The sequence below is a fragment of the Macaca fascicularis genome, chromosome 15 (assembly GCF_037993035.2).
Source record: "Macaca fascicularis isolate 582-1 chromosome 15, T2T-MFA8v1.1".
In the NCBI taxonomy this organism is placed as follows: domain Eukaryota; kingdom Metazoa; phylum Chordata; class Mammalia; order Primates; family Cercopithecidae; genus Macaca; species Macaca fascicularis.
Genome location: NC_088389.1, coordinates 3,761,390 through 3,766,985, shown reverse-complemented (window position 1 = coordinate 3,766,985; position 5,596 = coordinate 3,761,390).

Genomic DNA, 5,596 nt, shown 5'->3' with positions numbered 1-5,596 from the left:
GAGAATTGGGTTCCAGTCCTCGAGGATTAACTCCTCCTGTAAAAGATGAGGAATGCACCATTTGGCAAGTTGGGCATCGCTGGATAGTAGCTTTAGCTTCTTTCCAGGTAACGCCGTATCTGCGTTTGAGACCAGAGGCATTAACATGGCTCAAATTGTGAAAGTGTCGAGCATTAGGTATTGCAGTAGCATCTAGGCGATCAGCCATTTGATTCCCTTCAGTCAAAGGTCCTGGAAGAGGTGTATGAGCCCTAATGTGAGTGATGTAAAAAGGGTGTGTTCTACTCCTAACTGCTGTTTGCAATTGGGTAAATAAAGTCATCAGTTGTTCATTTGTATGAAATCGTAACTGAGCATTTTCAGTTAACTGGGTGGAGTGAACCACGTATGAAGAATCAGAAATCACATTAATAGGCATCTCAAAAGCAGTCAATACCTCAATTACAGCTACAAGCTCTGCTTTTTGAGCTGAAGTATAAGGCGTCTGAAAAACTTTACCTTTTGAGCCAGAATAAGAAGCTTTACCATTACTAGACCTATCTGTAAAAACATTCTCAGCACCTTCAATTAGTTTAAATTTAGTTATTTTAGGGAGAATCCAATTAGTTAATTTCAAAAACTGAAACAGTTTCGTTTTAGGAAAATGATTATAGAGAATACCCGCAAAGTCAGCTAAACGGGTTTGCCAAGTAGACTATTTATAAAGGCTTGCTGCATTTGTGCCTTCGTGAGAGGGACAATAATTTTTCCAGGATCATATCCACGTAATTTAACAATCCGAGTTCTCCCATTTCCTATCATGGTAGCGATTTGATCCAAACAAGGAGTTAGAGTCCATGAATTAGTATGTGGAAGAAAAAGCCACTCTCGTAAGTCCTGTTCTTGGACAATAACACCAGTAGGTGAATGCTGAGTTGAAAAAATTAGTGAATCTAGAGTCTTCTCTGGGTCTATTCTATTTATTTGAGCTTTATGGACTTGCTTCTCAATCAGTTGTAACTCGACCTCAGCCTCCTTTGTTAATTGTCGAGGGCTAGTGAGACTAGGATTTCCTCTAAGGATAAAAAACAGATTACTCATGGCATAGGTAAGAATGCCTAGAGCAGGTCGTATCCAATTATGTCCCCTAGTAATTTTTAAAAGTCATTTAATGTTTTTAATTTATCCCTACGTATGGTTACTTTCTGTGGCACAATGGTAGTGTCATTTACTAAGGTCCCCAAGTAGGAGTAAGGAGTAGTAATCTGAATTTTGTCAGGAGCTATAATTAAACCAGCACGAGAAATTGAATTTTGTGAGTGATCACAACGTTGGCTAATATTTCTCAAGTGAGGGCAGCACAAAGTATATCATCCTTATAGTGAATAATGTAATTGCTTGCCCCACATACGTCTGGCAAATTGTTGGGCTGTTTGACATGCCCTGTGGCAACACTTTCAAGTGACAATGCTTAGCAGGCTGCAGGCTGTTTACCGCAGGAATTGTAAACGCAAACTGTTCACAGTCCTGCTCAGCTAAAGGGATAATAAAGAAACAGTCTTTTAAATCTATGACTATTAAAAGCCAATTTTTTGGAATTATAGCAGGAGAAGGCAATCCTGGCTGTGATGCTCCCATAGGTTGTATAACTGAATTGATGGCTCTTAAGTCAGTTAACATTCTCCATTTACCTGATTTTTTCTTAATTATGAAAACTGGAGAATTCCAAGGAGAAAATGTTGGAGCTATGTGCCCATTTTCTAATTGTTCAGCAACTAATTTCTCTAAAGCCTCCAGTTTTTCTTTACTTAGCGGCCATTGCTGTGTCCAAATTGGCTTATCTGTTAGCCATTTTAAAGGTATAGGTTCTGGAGGCTTAACAATGGCCACCATCAAAAATGATATCCTAATCTTTGGTGGGAACTTTTTCCACTTGAAGTGGTTCTTTCAAACCTTGCAAATGTTTTTCTAGTCCCATACCAGGGACATACCCCATTTCATGCATTGTATGTTGACTTTGAGGGTTATATGATTGTTCTGGAATTAGAACTTGTGCTCCCCACTGTTGTAATTAATCTCTTCCCCCTAAATTTATAGGTACAGAAGTTATAATTGGTTGAATAGTCCCAGGTTGTCCGTCGGGCCCCTCACAATGCAAAATATAACTACTTTTATATACTTCAGGGGCTTTACCAACTCCAACTATGTTAAATTGAGCAGGTTGAACTGGCTACATGGACGGTCAGGGCTGTAGAGAAATGATTGAAATGTCCACTCCTATATCTACCAAACCTTTACATTTCTTTCCTTGAATAATTATTTCACAGGTAGGACGTTTATCAGTAATTTGATTTACCCAATAAGCTCCTTCGCCTTGTTTATTTGTGCTTCCAAATCCTCCTGTTCATTTAATTTCACTTTTTCCCATTCCCACATATGGCACAATCAGGAGCTGTGCTATGCGCTCTCCTGGCTCTGCTTTCCAGGGAACAGAAGTAGATACAACAACTTGAATTTCCCCATTGTAAGCTGAATCAATGACTCCTGTGTGTATTTGTACGCCTTTTAAACTTAAACTAGGCCTCGCTAAAAGTAATCCTATTGTCCCTGCTGGCAAGGGTCCACAGACTCCTGTTGAGACCTTTTGCAGGGGTTCCCCAGGCTCACAGCTTTTGTGCAGCATAAATCTACTGTGGCACTACCGGCTGTGGCAGGGGACAGACATTGTGCAGGGGTGAGGGAACGGCCTGAGCTGGAAATGCCCCGGTTTAGAACAGGGCCCAGGATGGGCCCCTCATGGCGTTTCCCGAAATCAGGTTCCCTTCTTTATCAAACTTAGAGTGACACTGACTAGCCCAGTGTTTTCCTGTTTTACATTTTGGACATATTTCAGGCTCAATAGTTTTCTTTTTTCCGCTATCTGGCAGGCTGGCTTGCTGAATTTTTCTACATTCTTTTTTAGTATGACCATGCTTCCCACAGTTAAAACAAGCTCCAGGAAATGGAGTATTTCCTTTATCCACTCTCAGTCCTGCCATTGCCTGTGCCAACAAAGTAGCTTTATGCAGATTACCTCCAATACCATCACAGGCCTTGACATAATCAACTAAATGTGCTTTCCCTCTGAGAGGTCGCAGAGCAGCCTGGCAATCAGGATTAGCATTGTCAAAAGCTAATAACTGCAACACTATATCCTCTGAGCAGCCGAATCTGCAATCATCTTTTTAAGAGACTCCTGTAACCAAGCTATAAAATCCACATATGGTTCCCTTGGTCCCTGTTTTATAGCACCAAAGGAAGGGTGCCTTTTTTCCACGCTCTGTTTGTTCCCCACCTGAAGTGATTTTTTCCCAAGCTCTAATGCACACTCCTCTAAGCTGTTCTATGGCCTCATCCTGCGTGACCACTTGTGCATCTAAACCAGCCCAGCCGCCAACCCCCAAAAGTTGGTCTGCAGTTATATTAATTTGAGGTTGGGCCTGGGCATTGCAAGCAGCCTGAATGGAAGCTTCATCTGCCCACCAAGTTTTAAATTGTAAGAACTGAACAGGAGTTAGACAAGCTCAAGTAAGAGTGTCCCAGTCAGCAGGAATCATCTGACTGATTCTTTAACAGTCCCATTACAAAAGGAGAACCTGGTCCATACTGATTTATTACTTCTTTTAATTCTTTGAGTAATTTAAAAGGAAAAGGCTCAAATGTAGCTGTAATATTTCCCTGTTGATCTGGGGGGTGTATTCTAACAGGGATCTGCCAAGCCTCTAAATCACCCTCTCATCTAGCTTACTGAATTCCTACCTGAATAGAACTAAGAGTCGTCACTTGAGGCGCTGCTCCAAGTCACTGGGGCAACTATTTTTGCCCAGTGTCCTCTGGAAAAGAAAGATCTGGGAGGCAATTTTCTTCAAAATAATAATGAGGGGGTGCAGAAGGGTAGGGATGAACCTCTCCTTCCTTTGCCACTTTAGGTTCATCCGGCAAATAAACCTGCTCTGTAATCTCTTCTGTTACTTCACTATACTCTTGTTCCTCCTCATTATCAGTGTGAAAAAGTTCCAAGGTGAAAAGAACCAGACCCCATATCTGTCCCATTGTTACCCTGACGCTTCCGAGCTCCCCTTCTTACTCACCACGGGGGTTGCTTTAAGAGTACTCGGGTGTCCTCCAGCTAGTTTTCCGTTCCAACTGTCCCTCCAGCGACCCTTCGACATGGATTCGAGCCCCCACGATGGACGCCACTTGCCGAGACCAGCTCAGTTGGGGAGACCCTAACCTAGCGGCGCTAGAGGAATTAAAGACACACACACAGAAATACAGAGGTGTGAAGTGGGGAATCAGGGGTCTCACAGCTTTCAGAGCTGAGAGCCCCGAGCAGAGATTTACCCACATATTTATTAACAGCAAACCAGTCATCAGCATGGTTTCTATAGATATTAAATTAACTAAAAGTATCCCTTATGGGAAACGAAGGGATGGGCCGAATTAAAGGAATAGGTTGGGCTAGTTAACTAACAGCAGGAACACACCCTTAAAACACAGATCGCTCATGCTATTGTTTGTGGCTTAAGAATGCCTTTAAGTGGTTTTCCACCCTGGGTGGGCCAGGTGTTCCTTGCCCTCATTCCTGTGAACCCACAACCTTCCAGCTTGGGCATTAGGGCCATTATGAACATGTCACAGTGCTGCAGAGATTTTATGGCCAGTGTTGGGGCCAGTTTATGGCCAGATTTTGGGGGGCTTGCTCCCAACACTCCCTGTGTCCTCATGGTCATCCCTCTATATGTCTGTGTCTTAATCTCTTAATAAGGACCTGTGGGATTAGGGCCCACCTCAGTGACCTCATTTTACCTTAATGACCTCTTTAATGACCCTATCTCCAGCAGACACAGTCACATTCTGAGGTACGGAGTTAGGACTTCAGCATAGTAACGGGGTGGGCCATGACACTTACTAAAGCTGTTCATAGCTGCCGCTGCCCACGGACTTAGGAACATTCTCCCTCTGTGACACACAAAGCGTCTCGTGGAGGTGTTGGCTCCCTGACCACCACAGAGCTCAGGTGACCATCTTCCTTGTCACTTTTAGCACCCTGAACATGTACTCTTAGCACACAGCCTCAACCCCTGCCAGACTGTGGGCGGCCAGGGACACAGGTGTTCCAAACTGTCTTCTATTCCTGTCTGCATCTGGCAGAGCACCTTTACCACTGAGCTCAGTAAATAACTTAAAAAAAAAAAAATACCTACAGATTTTTTTTGTTTGTTTTGTTTGTTTATTTGTTTGTTTGTTTTGAGATGGAGTTTCACCCTTGCCACCCAGGCTGGAGTGCAATGGCGCAATCTCACCTCCACCTCCCAGGTTCAAGCGATTCTCCTGTCTCAGCCTCCTGAGTAGCTGGGATTACAGGCACATACCACCACACCCAGCTAATTTTCTGTATTTTTAGTAGAAATGGGGTTTCACCATGTTAGCCAGGCTGGCTGGTCTCGAACTCCTGACCTCAGGTGATTCACCTGCCTTGGCCTCCCAAAGTGCTGGGATTACAGGCATGAGCTACCGCAACCGGCCAATACCTACAGCTTTTTAACAAAAGGAACTGAATATCTCACTTTGAAAC